Source organism: Python bivittatus, unplaced genomic scaffold (genome assembly GCF_059951505.1).
Source record: "Python bivittatus isolate LINGU-HERP-01145 unplaced genomic scaffold, Pbiv_v1 ctg000480_np1212, whole genome shotgun sequence".
NCBI classification, from domain to species: domain Eukaryota; kingdom Metazoa; phylum Chordata; class Lepidosauria; order Squamata; family Pythonidae; genus Python; species Python bivittatus.
The window spans coordinates 42,880,909-42,896,297 of record NW_028277075.1 but is presented as its reverse complement, the minus strand read 5'-3'; the positions used below and the strand labels follow the sequence as shown (position 1 = coordinate 42,896,297).

At 37.4% G+C, this 15,389-nt stretch overlaps 1 pseudogene; it reads left to right on the top strand.

The window, feature by feature from the left end:
- LOC148214964 (uncharacterized) overlaps positions 1–10,418 on the top strand; it is a 49,351-nt pseudogene extending 38,933 nt beyond the window's left edge.
- The last annotated feature ends 4,971 nt before the right edge of the window (positions 10,419–15,389 follow it).

Genomic DNA, 15,389 nt, shown 5'->3' with positions numbered 1-15,389 from the left:
TTTAATGAAGGACCATTTCATTTTACTAATGGGTTTCCCCTTCATTATTCATTCTCAGTGGGTATTGATTTGTCTATTGCCTAATAAGATTTCAGCATCACTGCATATTCTGTTTCATTCATTTATTCCACTTCTTATGCCATGGACACACCAATGAATGAAACAGACCAAACATTCAGGGAGCTGAAATCACAACACATCTGGTTGAGAAGACTAACATAAGGCAAATTAACTTCTACTAAAGCAACGGTCTCGTCAGTCTTGTGTATTAAGAATCCTTTCCAAACTAACGAACATTCCCAACTGCTTATGTGTTTTTATACAGGTTTCTCACTCTCCCATCAGTGAATTCAGCAACAGTCCAAATGCAGATATGGCACCACCTAACTCTAGTTGCTATTTGGAAATAAATATTACTTTTTTTGATAACAGAATACTTAGGAAAGAAACAATGATAAAAAGGAGAGATAAAGCATGTTCATGTGGTGCCAAAACTTTTTGCACCATTGAAGATTTGCCTTAGTAAGTACAACTCCAACCTGGGTCTCTTTGTGTTTCAAGCTTAATATGGGAGCTAAACAACACATCAAGTAAAATCTAACTTTATTGGACAGTGCATAGAACAGAATGATAAAATCTGATAGCAAACCTGGGCAACAAAAAGAAACTCAGCTATGGAGAATGCTTCATTTTACTTAAGCATATTCAATTTTTAAGCCTGAGGTCCTAAAGACTTGGTTGCCAGCCATCACATTTTTTCTCACAAAGAACTTAATCATGAGTAGATCATCAATAACAAGAATTCAGTTTCCCAAATGGGACCTCCATTATCCAGAGTTCAATTCAATTCATTCCCACTGCTGCCTTTGCTCCCTAAAGCTAGAAGTCAGAGGTTCCATTGAGTCTGAACTGGAGCTTTCAGTAACTTGAATATAAAGGAATTTCTCAACTTGCTGCTTGTTATTTGCTACCCAGAGGACTCTAGGAGGACCATGCAAAGCATTTCCTTGACAGTCCCAGAAGTGTTTATGAAACACCTCTTTTGAAGGCTTTGTACAGACTCCAGGTCTTCCTTCAGAGTAATGTCATTCAAGGTAGTATGTTAATTCCAATAGTTAAGAAGACACCAGTGAAGGGAAGAAAAGTGTGTAGTAAAGAAAATGATTTAGGGTGGTTACGTTTCATGCTGAAAGGAATGCTTCTGATTTAAAAAGAGGCTGTCTGTGTCTTTGCTTTTTTTCTCAGTGCAAGAACCAACAAAATGTACACAATCTAGCACAGAGAGAAGTTCAGCACAATCCATGGTGACTGTGTAGAAACCTATCTATTAACTACTTATAGCAGTTCATTCTACAGACATGGAAAATAGCACTGCTGGAAAACACTCCATTGGTGTACCTTATTTTCAACTCTACCCAGAAACTTTTTAAGCGTAATGTTGTTGCCACCCATGTAGCTTCCTCTCTGTTCCTCTGCTAACCTTTAGCATACTGGTTTCATTTAAACATATATAACAAGTGGAGAAGGGAACAGAACTGCATCTGCTGGTTCTATTCCCTACTGTGTTCTACCTGTGCCACACTACCTGTTATTAACATGTTTGGCCATCTGCAAAAGGAACTATTTGCATATAATTGTGTGCGTGTACTCATCTACATGGTCATGTCAATTATACACAACATGGAATCAGGCAGAGCTCTTTGCACATATAACTGTATGCTCAATTTGCATAAATGCATTAAAAACATTGAGAGGTAGAGACAGTTATAATCAGAGGAATATTAAAGGAATCTATGTGTACATCTAGAAAGAATATCCTGAGACTAGGAGTCCGCACCGTTTTCCATGTATTACTTCACTTATAAAAGAGATCACATCCATGGGTATTTCCCTCCCATTTGCCTCCACTTCATTGACTACCATTTGCAAGGATGATGATGCTCACAATGTGACAACAGAAGGTCACATATTTATATTACTAAATGATACAGGAGAGAAATTTACCAGGCTGCTAATTTCACAGTCACATCTAATTCTGCTAATAGGTAATAACATATTCAAAAATCAATACAGCACTATCTGTAATCATTTGCCTTCTGACTTGACTAGTTAAAAGATTCTTTGCTGAAAACTCATGAATGATCAAGTAAACAAAGACTTAATTTCAAAAGTTATTCACATAAAATGCAACTGACATATTAACTGCATCTTCCATCAGGATTAGATTTGCCATTGTAATAGTCTCTTGTCTATTGTCAGCTTGTTTAAATCTTCTTTTCACATTCCTTGAGTTTCTGAAGATCAATGATATTCAGAAACTCAGCCATCATTACGCCATCCCTTCCAAACAAGATAAATGCAATTTAATTTAAGTTAATCTGTTTCTGTTTGCACTCTCGGTTCACTTAGAGCAACTGCATGATTACATAGCAGCCAAGATCACAATAGCATTAACAAATGAAGTTCTAGATTCTACTGATAATTTCAAAACAATATCTAGATAGGGTCCATCCAAAAGTTCTTCAGCATGAAATAGCTAAACTTCCTGCAAATTGTGAAATATATTTATCTATATAGTAGAGGAACAGAAAGTAACCAAAGTAATATTTTTTTAAAGGAGATTCAGTGGGCAGCCAAGAAATTACAGAGTTACCTCTCTGTAGGTAATGTGGTGGAAAGCATAATTACAGATAAATTTATTGAGCATGCAGAAGGACAGGGCTTGCTCAAGAATTTCAGTAGCTCATTTAGAATTCTTTGAAAGTGCTAAAAAGAATAAGGATAGGGGTAATCAGAAGATATTGTGTTTTTGGACTTTCAAGAAGCTTTTGGTAAAACCCCACACAAAAGATTCCTGGGCAAACTTTTAGAAATGTGTAACTGGTCAAACAACAAAAAGCAGACATAATTCTTGCAATGCATGGACACAAAGAATGCTCCTTCAAAAATCTGAACTGAGTCTGTTGCTTCTTAACTTATTCAGAAATGAACAGAAATTAAAGATGAGTAATAAGTAGTTTGCTGATAGTACCAAATTATTTAGTGTGAGTAAGCAAAAAGACACAGAGAAGGAATCTCTCCAAAATGGGAAAATGGACATTAAAATTGTACAGTACGTTTTAGTGTGAACAAGTGTACAGTGATGCATATTAAGACAAAAAGTATAACTTCACATATTTTCTGACATGGTTGAAACTGGTGGAAGCTGATAAGAAAAATGGTCTTGGTGCAGTGTTGGATAAAATGTAGGCCTACACCAGTGAAACATGAAACAGGCAACTCCACGTTGGAAATCCTTAAGAAAGGAATAAAAAATTAGATTTTTTTTATCATATCATAACCATTACACTTCAAAAGAAATATTGCAGAAATGGAAAAGTACAAAGGTTGCCAATAGTTTACTAGGCACAATATAATAAAGCCCTAAATGATATAGGGCCTTTCTACCTAAGAAGCATGTGTTTCATTAGGGACCTGTCCTTTTACTAAGACGTGTCGATGAGGCCCTTCCTTTAGAGAAGATGACTGTTTACAAGGTCCACTTGTTAGCCCTGTAGAAAAAGGATTCTCTTGTATCCCTCTCAAACTATGGACTGTACTTGTTTTAAAACAACAGTCAGTCCCTACTCTCGACTTTTCAAGGCAAATTATTTTTGGCATTTTACTGTTGATTTCAGATTTTTTTTTTTTTGAGAGCTAAATATCCTTTTTTTTAATGTCTTATTCTTGATATATATTTATATATTTATGTATATTGCTGCTATATTTTGTTCTACCCTATTTTGTCAGCTTCTTGAAAGAGAGATGCTAAAAGTAGGGAAGCAAACAATATATAAATATATAAATACCATGGTTATTTCGTTTTTGTTTTTTGTTTTTTTTTAAAAACTTCTGAACTGAGACAGCCTCCAAAAGTCCAAGTTTCACAAAGATACCAAAGAGAGGGATACGTGCAAATCATGCAAAGAATAGAGTTGTGGGATAAACATACCACCTTTTCAAAGCAGGAGGACGCCAAGATAGGAGAAAGGAAAAGACAGGGCACAAGGACGCTCTGGGCTCTGACTACTAATCTTTCCAAGAGTCTCTCTTTATTGTTTGGTTGAGTTAGAAAGCCTGGGTACCTTGACTCAGAATCACTGAAAAGGCAGATAAGAAACTGCTCACATTTGGCTTCCATTTCAACATATGTCTTGTTGTTTCACTGAATGTTGGCAATTTTGCTGAGCCTCTTGGGTGCATTCAGAAATACTGTTGTCAGAAGGTAGAGAAGTATGCAAAGGTGTTTAACTTGCCCTGATAAAACTCAGTTGCGAGAGTGCCTAATCTTCCTTTACCCCCACCCCCATAATCCTCCAGTTAGGAATGTGCCTATAGCACTTCTCAATCACCACCACCCCAAATTTGCTTTCCATTTATCTCAGTTTCTGCAATGAAATTTAAAGCATTTTCTTTTCCTTTCTCCTACTGAAGTCAAAATGAATTTCCACACATAGAAGTTGGGGGAAAAGGGACTATAAGAAAATAAAACAGTCTCCCTTTTCTTGTAGAAGGATAGAGGATAGTTAGTTGAAATCATACATTTGAACCAGGATGCAAACTGCAATTTAATCATCTTTTGAAAATCATACTCCTTAGAGTTTTGTTTTGCAGTTTTCCAATTAAAAATGTGCATGGAAAAGCAGAAATTAAGAAAAAGTGCATACCAAACTGTTGGCTAAAATAACATGCAAAAAAAGTTCTTAGTAAGTCAAATTGCTATAGATGTAATACACAGATACACATATGGGTTTTGTATGGAAGTTTGTTTTTAACCAAACTACTGCAGCAACATTAAGAGCTGAGCCTAATTTTGGTCAATGGTAGCACCTGGCTGACCTTGAGCAGGTTCAGAAACTAAGCAGGGTCAAATCTGGTTAGCGTTGGATGGGAAACTGCAAGGAATATCACTGTGAAGTCAAAAGGCTATTCCAAAGTAAGACAGTGCAAGTTGCTTCTATACTGTTGGCCCAAAACCCTGCCTAGATATATCTGTGTAGTCACCTGGAGTCCAGCTTGGCTTGAAAGGAGATTTCCTTTGTTCAAAATAAAGAGACATACTGTATCTGCAACCACAGTGGTCATATGCCAAAGAACCACAACTCTTTTTCAGATACCATGTTGCTCCTTCCTCATAGGGACACAGTGAAAGTACAACTTCTGCATAACTGTGAGGTATCGTGAGTTTCAAACACAAATATGCATGTGATTCTTCTGTTGTGATACTCAAAATGTGGAAGCAAGAGTTCAGCATGGTATAATGGCGAATTTGTTTAAGCCAGATTTCCCTTGTTTAAGACATCTGCTCTAGTATGGAGTTCACTGGGATACCCTGAGCCAGTCTCATGTCTCTCAGATCAATCTCACAGGGTGGTTATGGATAATAACATCACAGGAGAACCCAGCCCCATATACATAAGCTATCTTTAGTTTTTTTTGGGGGGGGGAGGCTAAAAATAAATGAATAACTTGATCACTTTGGGAAATTAGGTTGCCTTCCCTTTTTAAATTATCCACTGCCATCTGAAAAAAAAAAATCCAAGGTGTTGAGCAAAAAGTTCAATATCTCTACTTCATAATTCCTTGGCTCTTTTTAATGAGGAATTGCTGCATTTATAATTTTGACTGCATTCTCCATTTTTTTAAATGGAAGATTATGTTATTGTTTTCACTGGCTTATTGTAAGCTACTTTGGGGCCTTCATTTTTGGAAGCAGAACAGAGGGATAATTTATTTATTTAAAAAATAATGTCGGACGGGTTTCAAGTTTACACACCTTTTTCTGTGGAAACTGAACAATTTCCTAACAAAGCAAAGTGAAAGTTCACACACACACACAAAAGTAGTTCCCAGAAGCTTCACTGAAGATGAAGCCGTCTGCAACTAAAACTCTGGAGTTTTTGTGATACATTTCCCTTGATAAACTTTCTCAAGGGCATTCACTTGAAAAAGAATGACCTCCCTTGCCTTTGTACATGCTTTGCTATTGCATATACAAATGTATACACTGCCAATAAATTGCAGTTTTATTAACACTTGTCAATCATTATTTAAGATTCAACTGGCAACCCTAGGGATAGGGTCTCTTCTGGGATGGCACAACAGATGTACAATTCCCTTCTCACAATGTCTTTATAACTGCAATAAAATTGTCTTTTTTCTGCTATGCTTTTCATAATTACTCAGGCAATCCTATGTATTTAAATCCAGAAGTAAGCCTAAGCGAGAGCCAGTATGGTGCGGTGGTGAAGGCACCAGGCTAGAAACCAGGAGGCGTGAGTTCTAGTCCCATCTTAGGCACAAAGCCAGCTGGGGGACCTTGGGCCAATCACTCTCTCTCAGCCCTAGGAAGAAGACAATGGCAAGCCACTTTTGAAATTTTGCCAAGAAAACTTCAGGGACTTGTCCAAGCGGTCACCAGGAATCAACACTGACTCGAAGGCACATACATGCACAAAACAGCCTAGTTATTTTAAATGAGATACAGTATGTAGTATACTAAACATGTTTAGGATTGATGCTGTTATTTTTAGACATGATGTTAATTAGAAAGTGATGGTGGCAAAGAATTTGATGCTGTTTTACTTAATGACATTATTTTCCATTACTTTTATTGATTTTTATACATCCTTGGAAGGATTATATCCTTTGAAGGCAAGGTACGGCATGATCAATCAACTGAAGATTTAGAAAAGCTTGCCATTATACGCTAAGCATGCATATTTAAAAATCTACTACTGTGCCACAGAGGTTGAGGACAAGGCAATGGTTCTACCCTAGATGGGCTCCCTTTGATTCAGAGGGCTGCCTTTACTGTTTCTTGTGGGGAGAAGATGGAATGATTATGCAAAATGGACAGGACTCTGTGATACATTTTCCATTTCTTCTCCTTTTGCAGATGTGTGCAAGGTGTGGGTCTCTTTTTCTCCTTTTATCATGATAACCCCTTTTTTAGGACATAATTTATACCAGTGTTTCTCAACCTTGGCAACTTTAAGATGAGTGGACTTCAACTCCCAGAATTCCCCAGCCAGCCATGTCCACTCATCTTAAAAGTTGCCAAGGTTGAGAAACACTGCTCTATAATCTTTGTATTTCAAAGATGTCCTCAAAAAGGCAGGAAATTGTGTTGCTAATTTTGTGCAATTCCAGAGGCTAGACTTCAGAGGCTATAAAAAAGGCTAGAGAGGTCTTTGAGTTGCTCTACCTTAAATTATGATGCTAGTTGTGTACATACTTTGTACACAATCTCAATTAAAAACAAAAAAGCTACTGTGCTTTCTTACTATCCAGGACCTACATTTCTAAACTGAGATTACAAGCAGGAAAACCATGTCAATGTTTGCACTGAGAGAACTACCTGGAAAAAGAAAGTGGCCATCTTCTGCTCTTTCCTACTGGATTTCATTACAAAAACTTCATGCCTCAGGACACATAATTCCCTGAAGAAAAACTAACATTCAATTTAAAGCATACAATGTATGCTGATATTAGAAAAGTGCAACATCTCAGAGTTCCTTTGGAATAAACTCTCACGCTGTAGCTTTAGACCTCTCTGAACTGTGAAAATTATTCCTGGATGTTTTTAGCATGACGTTCCATTTGGTGCATGAAGCACACTTCATAAAGGCTATGTCAAAAACGGAAGGTTCTCCATGAAAAATTCTTCCATTAAAGAACTGACTCTGCCACTTGTGTGCTAATATGTTTGGTGATCTCATACATGTAGATTACCATAAGCATATTTCTCTCTTTAACTAGAACTGCAAGGAAAAATATGGCTTGCTTTGATTATTTGATTATGTGCCATCAATCAATGTCAACTCTTAGCAACCACATATATAGATTTTCTCCATGTCAATCTATCCTTAACCTGGTCTTTCAGCTCTTCCAATGGTGCACTCATTGCTACTGTAACTGAGTCCGTCCACCTTGCTACTGGTCTTCCTCTTCTCTGTCCTTTCACCTTTTCCAGCATTAAAGTCTTCTCTAAAGAGGTATGTCTTTGCACAATGTGTCCAAAGTAGGATAATTTGAGCCTGGTCACTTGTGCCTCAAGAACTCTGGGTTGATTTGTTCAATGATCCATTTGTTTGTTTTCTTGGCTATCCACAGTATTCTAATGGCCAATTTTAATTTTTTAGGTTACTGTCTCCTGGAGGCTTTTTTTTCCTGCACATAAAAAATATTTATGTATCATGTTTGGAGAAGATTCTAATGTTGGAAAAAGTGGAAGGAAAGGGAAAAACAGGACAACCAGCAGCAGGTGGATAGACTCAATTGAATGATTATATATATAAATTATAGTGGCAGTGGGTACACCATTGGAAGAGCTGAAGGAATTAGTTGGGGACAGGGGAGGGAGGGAGGGAGGGAGGATCTTTGAAAATAAAGTAGCTTTCGTACTATGGTTGCATTTGCTTTTTGTAAATGTGCTAAGTGAAATATTATATTTACTTCTTCCACTTAGAGTGAAGAGATGCAGAGAAGAAGGAAGAGGAGGAGTCTCTTCAACCTTTACTAGTTGCATCGAAGTGCAACTAGCATTTACTTGCTTTCTTACATAGATGGTTATATTTCATTTTCTATATACGAAAGAAAAATATATAGAAGGAGTCTAGCTCCCAAAGTGGGGGAAAACAAAGAGATGCTAGAGTAATTAATATAGAAGCAGATGATTACTATGTTCTTGGTTTAAAAAATAGGGAATAAAATGAACAATAAAACAGGAAAAGTCTCTAGAATTCAACTTCCTGTTGAATTAAGGGAAGTTACTTCCTTGAAGGTAGTTTAAAAGGCCTTAAAACCCTTATTCCCCAAGTGTTTAATTATTGATGTTTGTTACTTAATGTTTAATGTGTTGCTGTGATTTCAGTATTTTTATTTTGTCTTATGTTTTACTGTACGTCACTAATATTATTGTAATGAAAGAATCAACATTTTAAAATAATTAAAAAATAAATATTAAATAAAAACTGAAACACCATGGCTATAAATTAGATGCCAGAAAACACAGAAGGAAATACAGAAGACATCAGTCTGCACGTACTTGACATCTTCCGGATTTAAAAGAAAGTAAGTGGTGTGAGTGGGGAAGGCATGTACATTCTCAAACCCTGGAAAGGAGGAAGACCTTTTTCAGCTAATGGACCTCAGTTCATTTTACCTCTTCTGCCAGCACAATGTGAAATCGACAAAGCTCTATTTTCCCTATCTTATTTTGAATTCTGGTTAGGGTCTCAAAGCAAAGTCTTGGGAAATAATTTATCAAGAATACCACGTGAAGAGGGAAGGAGTGCAAACCTAACCCATCGGTGAACAGAAAAGCAGCCATGTCAGTTGTCCTTCCGTCAGCTTTCTGTCCCAACTGATAATGGGATGAATCACAGAATTATAGGGTTGGAAGGGACCTTGGAGGTCTTCTAGTCCAACCGTCTGCCCAAGGCAGGAGTCCTTATTCCATCTCAGACAAATGGTTGTCCAATCTTTTCTTGAAAACCTCCAGCGATAGAGCACCTACAACTCCAGGAGGCAAGCTGTTTCACTGCTTAATAATTCTCACTGCTAGGAAATTCCTCATTTCCAGGTTGGATCTCCCTCTGATGAGCTTTCTCCCACAGCTTCTTGTCCTACCCTCAGGTGCTGTAAAGAATAAATCAACGCCCTCTTCCCTGTGGCAGCCCTTCAAGTATTGGAAGACTACTATCATGTCTCCCCTCAGTCTTCTCTTTGTTAAGCTACACATACCTAGTTCCTTTATCCATTCTTCATAGGATTTAGCTTCCAATCCCTTATCATCTTTATTGCTCTTCTCTGCACTCTTTCTAGGGCCTCAGCATCTTTTTTATATTGTGGTGACCAGAACTGGATGCAGTGTTCCAAATGTAGCCTCACCAATGCAGCATAGAGTGGTACTATCACTTCCCTTGATCTTGATACTATCCCTCTGTTGATGCAGCCCAGGACTGCGCTGGCTTTTTTGGCAGCTGCAGCACACTGCTGGCTCATATTTAAGCGGTGGTTGACCAGGACACTTAGATCCCTCTTACAGGCATTACTGTTGAGCCAGGTACTGCTTATCCTGTACCTACGCATCTTGTTTTTCCTCCCTAAGTGCAGGACCTTACTTTTCTCTCCACTGAACTACATCTTGTTGGATAGCACCCACTGCTCAAATCTGTCAAAATCCTTCTGAATCCTGAATCCATCTTCTGAACTGTTAGCAATTCCCCCTAGCTTTGTGTCATCTGCAAATTTGATGAGTACCCCTCATCTAGTCATTTATGCAGATGTTGAAGAGCATTGGGCCCAAGACAGAACCTTGAGATACCCCACTGCGTACTTCCTTCCACATAGTTCCATTAAGGACCACACACTGACTGCGGCTGGTCAGCCAACTGCAAATCCATCTGGTAGTGGTACTGTCTATCCCACATTGTTCTATCTTACCAAGAAGTAGGTTGTGGTCTACTTTATCAAATTCCTTACTAAAATCTAAGTATACTATATCCACAGCATTTCCTTGGTCCAGCAATTTAGTCACTTTATCAAAGAAGGCAGTAAGATTTGTTTGGCATGACCTGTTCTTAACAAACCCATGCTGGCTTCTAGTAATCACTGTGTTCATTTCTAAGTATTCACAAACCCCCTGCTTGATTACCTTTTCCAGGATTTTCCCAGGTATTGATGTCAAGCTGATTGGCCTGTAGTTTCCTGGATCTACTTTTTCCCCCTTTTTAAAGATTGGAACCACATCGGCTCTTTTCCAGTCCTCTGGCAGTTCCCCCATGTTCCTGGAGCTCTCAAAGATTTCATTCAGTGGTTCTGAGGTCAAATCTGCCAGCTTCTTCAGTACCCTGGGGTATAAACCATCCGGTCCAGGAGACTTGAACTCGTTCAGAGCAGCTACGTATTCTCTAACCAATTCCTTACTTATTTTGACCTGCATTCTTCTTCTGTCTGATGAGGTCGGGCACATCTCATCAGCAGCAGGAGCAAGAAGATGGCAAAGGTCAGCTGGGGCGGTGGACTGCAGGGTGGCAGGAGGCCAAAAAGGCATAAATAGGGGGTACATAGGTGGGTGGAGGGAGTTGAAGTGCCCCTGTAGTCATAAGTGCGGGTGGGCTGCCAAGCACTTGAATTTTGATCACATGACCATGGGGCACTGCAACGGCCATAACTTCAGGCACTGGTCATAAGTCCCTTAGTTCACCACTGCCATAACATTGAACGGTAGCTGAACAAATGGTTGTAAATCAAGGGCTACCTGTATGATCTCCTGAGTTGTTCATGGTTGACTCTGTAGAGGTTTGTTGTAATGTAGAAGTGTGCCCATTATCACCCAGAAAGAAACTATACAATAGCACCAAATTCTCATACAAACACAGATTTAAATTTAAAACCTGAATAAACCATCTGTGTGTCTCTGTACATGTTTTTCCTACTGCTGCAACAGAACAGTTGCCAAATAATTTGTAATGAAAAGAAAGAAAAATAATACATAATGGAGATAAGTGTGACAGAAGATGTTGTCAATTTCACATCACAAATGCATTTCCAATAATTGCCCAAGACAGCCACACAACAAACATATTACGCATGACTAGTTTTATATGCATAAACATGGAGAAAAAAATGTCCCTGATAAGCTATCTAGGGCTAATATATATATTAATCAAATTGTAATATTCCCAAACTGACATTCATCCTTGTTAACAACAGATTCACTGGGCATATCCTATGGAGTAGGGAACAATAATATTTGGAAAAATGCTAAGAATAGGGAAGAGCATAATTTAATTATTTGTCATTCCTATTTTTTTTTTTAGAGCAGTATCAAACCTGGAGATGATGAGAGTAGATAAGACTATGTTAGAAATCAGGAATAGCAAATGCAAGACAACTAGAAAGGCTAGAAAGGAGATTACAGAATTTCCCCAGGCATTTGGATCTAGCTGAATGGAGTCTCCCTTTTGGTTATCTCATCACCCCATTTGGTTACCATTTTTATATATATACACACACACATATATATTTAAGTCAAATTTATATGCTGCCCATCTCACTATATAAGTGACTCTAGGCAGTTCACAGATAAAAGCCATAAAAACAGTAAAAAAAAAAAAAGGTACAAAAATAAAGTTAAAAGACAGAGAGAGCACCCTCAAGTCACCAGCTACTCCCAGTGCTATGGGCCCCGATTTCATATATTGTGTGGTTAAACAACATTTTGTTATTGTTTCTGTTGTACACTGCCCAGAGTCACACTGTTTATATTGGGTGGCCCTATATATCCATGAAATGAAATAAATTAATTTAAAATATGAATTTCAAGGCTGGGGAAGGGATTTTAATCAGGATCTCTCACAGACTCATGCAACACTCCCTTTTTTCTACCAAGCTCTTTGCTGTGCCTGGAAACCATGGTTTGGCTTGTATCACCTGAGAGAGAGGTCTTTAATGATTTTTATCAACTGAGAGAAAAATATACTCTGAATACAATTTTTAAAATAAAATACTTGAACAGAAATCTGTGATTATCTACAGCAAAAGAGAAAGCTATACTTAGCATTGTTTAGGATGATTTATTTATTCCACAGCTAGCCTGCCTTTCCTTCTCAGGTCCAATTTGATTATCAGTTCTACTCTGTGAGCTGATAGAAAGAAAATATCCAATCCAATGCTCATTTCATCCCATCCTGTATCTTAAGAAAGATATAAGATCACCCTGCTAGGAATGACCTTCCTCACAGGAGTGTTGCAAGAGGAAGCATGCAGTGGCAATTGTAAAGTATTAGTCAAAATGAAAATGTTGCATAAATTATTAAAGTACAATACAGTACCATTATTACTCTATGTAATATTTGCCTAAAGCAATTCAGTTATGATCTGAAAAAATACAAAACCATGCATGAGAAATCATTCTCATGGGAAAATTGCTAATGCATGCTTGGGAAATAATAAATACACATTTCATAGGGGATTTTTTAGGTTAATAATGTATACCTGCGTGGCCCTAAACTTTAGCTGATAGGCATTTTAAGACAGAGCAGGAGAAAATTCTTGTAGATTCCCCTAATTATAGCAATGTCCTTGGCAATCAGATAATCATAGTCCACAAAATGTAAAATATGTCATCCAAACTTTATTTTACTGCGTGATGTTCCTTGGCCCTGTTGCTTCTCTCAGACTTTGCTCACCCACACAACATCTGCTAGACAACACAAGGAAAACCAAAATCAGTGAGAATTAGAGGTGGCCTAAAATGTAAGCACATCCAGAGCAGATCTGATGAAGAGGGAGGAGGAGACATGTGACAGCCATAGGAAACAGCAAAGAAAAGAAGCATGATATTTAACAGTATTATCTGCCTATCACTTCAGGGCCACTTTCTGCAAATTTTCTGAAGGAGAAAAGGGTATTAGATTTAAGGTGACTTTAAAAAATATATTCACATGTATCTAAACTGAAAAAAATGAAGAGAGAGGTGCACTGTGAAATATAAACAGTTCTAGACTTAACCTAATATTCTAAAATGGACAATCAAAGCACATGCTTAGCCAAATGTTTTGAAGTCATTCTTCTGAGAGCTCACCAAACCAGCAACAAACTACTGTTTAGCCGTCCATCTGGAAAGGCACAGAAGCTCTAGGGGCTTTGGGGCAGGTGGACTTTTCATTAAGATACTTGGGGTATTGAGGGGGGAAATAAAGGAAGTGTTCTAAATAAATAACTAATTGACAGATGAATAGAGAAGGCTCTGTTACAAAGAATGACCATATCAGGGAGTTCAAAACAAGATGTTTACTTTGGAACTATGAACTTTGCTAACTCATTTTTTGCAGGGCATCACACTATATCAAATTGCTGATTTACTATGTTGTTCAATGTCTAAAAGATGAATTTGTACTTTAAAATAATAAAAATAATATTTTTCTCCCATGATAGAAGCAACTTGACCATTATGGTACTATTAAGTCTGATATAAGAATATTTATGTTCTTTGATAAAGCAATCAACTAATCCAATTTTAATGCTAGGTAGATATTCCAGAGCATTTCTTAATCCGTTTCTCAAAATGCACATTTTCTTCATATTTAGCAAAATGTGTTTTTTTTCCTTAGACAAATTGATTCCTTGAGCACACCAGATTTCACCAGTTCAGTCCCAATGTAACTTTGAGAAGCTGCAGAAATCAGATTATTGATGGCCCATGAGGAATGACTTATAGATTCTACTATACAGAAGCACATGTCTTAACTACATTCCTTCTATTCCTTGAACAATGTGCTTAGTCAACAATCTGATCTTTCCAGAACCTCGTATTACTAGTTGTGGCACATTCTAGGAGATTGCACCTTCTGTGTAGTGTGAGAACTTTTACTTAGGAATTACTTATTAGAAAATTACAGATACAGCTTTTGGTTTCTATTTTAAAAATTCCCAATATAGTTTACAACAAAATCATATGAAAATGTGTTTTCAATTGTCAGCACACTGGAAACCCACCTGATCTCAACAGCAAAATCAATCCACATGGTACCTTGGTAGAAAGTGCATGTGAAAAATGTTGACATTGGTACTATCATCAGAGACTAAGACGAGAGTACTAATAATATTTACTATAATCTTAAACATTCTGTTTCCTTTCCCATTATAATTGTGACCATGTGCTGATTTGATTCAATTGTAGTTCAATACAATGGTTACTCTGGTTAGGTTCATACACTGCACTAAGCCATAATGCTGTTTGTTTGGTTTTGCCTTCCCATTCTTGAACAAACCCAGTCACTATGGTTTGTAAACCATGGTTTATGGTTGGGCAAGTTGTGCAAATCCAACTAATTGTAGTTGATTCAATAAACTATGATTAACCAAAATCATATCTTAACACAAATGTATGAGCACAGTCTCTGGCTTGACCTTGGATTAGTCACAATTTCTTAACATAATCTACTGTATTTCACAGAGTTGCTAAGAGTTAAATGGGGAAAGAATGACATATGCTGCCATAGAAGAGACAAGGCAGAAAAATAATTTGTCTGGACCTCCAAATATTTCCCCAGCACTACTACTGGGTGAGCTTGCCCAAAAACCTGTGATCTCTTACTCCAGATGTTCGCAACCTTGGAGGTTCATGGATAGATTTCAGGGGATCTAGGGACATGGATGGGAAAAAAATTACAACTTCATTTTCACTAACCTATAACTGAAATTTAGCTTTTTCATTCAATAATAAATGTAGACAAGCAAGTAATGGTTTTGGCCCCTAGACTCCAAAAATGTTTCTTAACTTCAATAAATCTCACTATCTAAAATTACTTGATTTATTTTTTTAACATTTTGAGCAT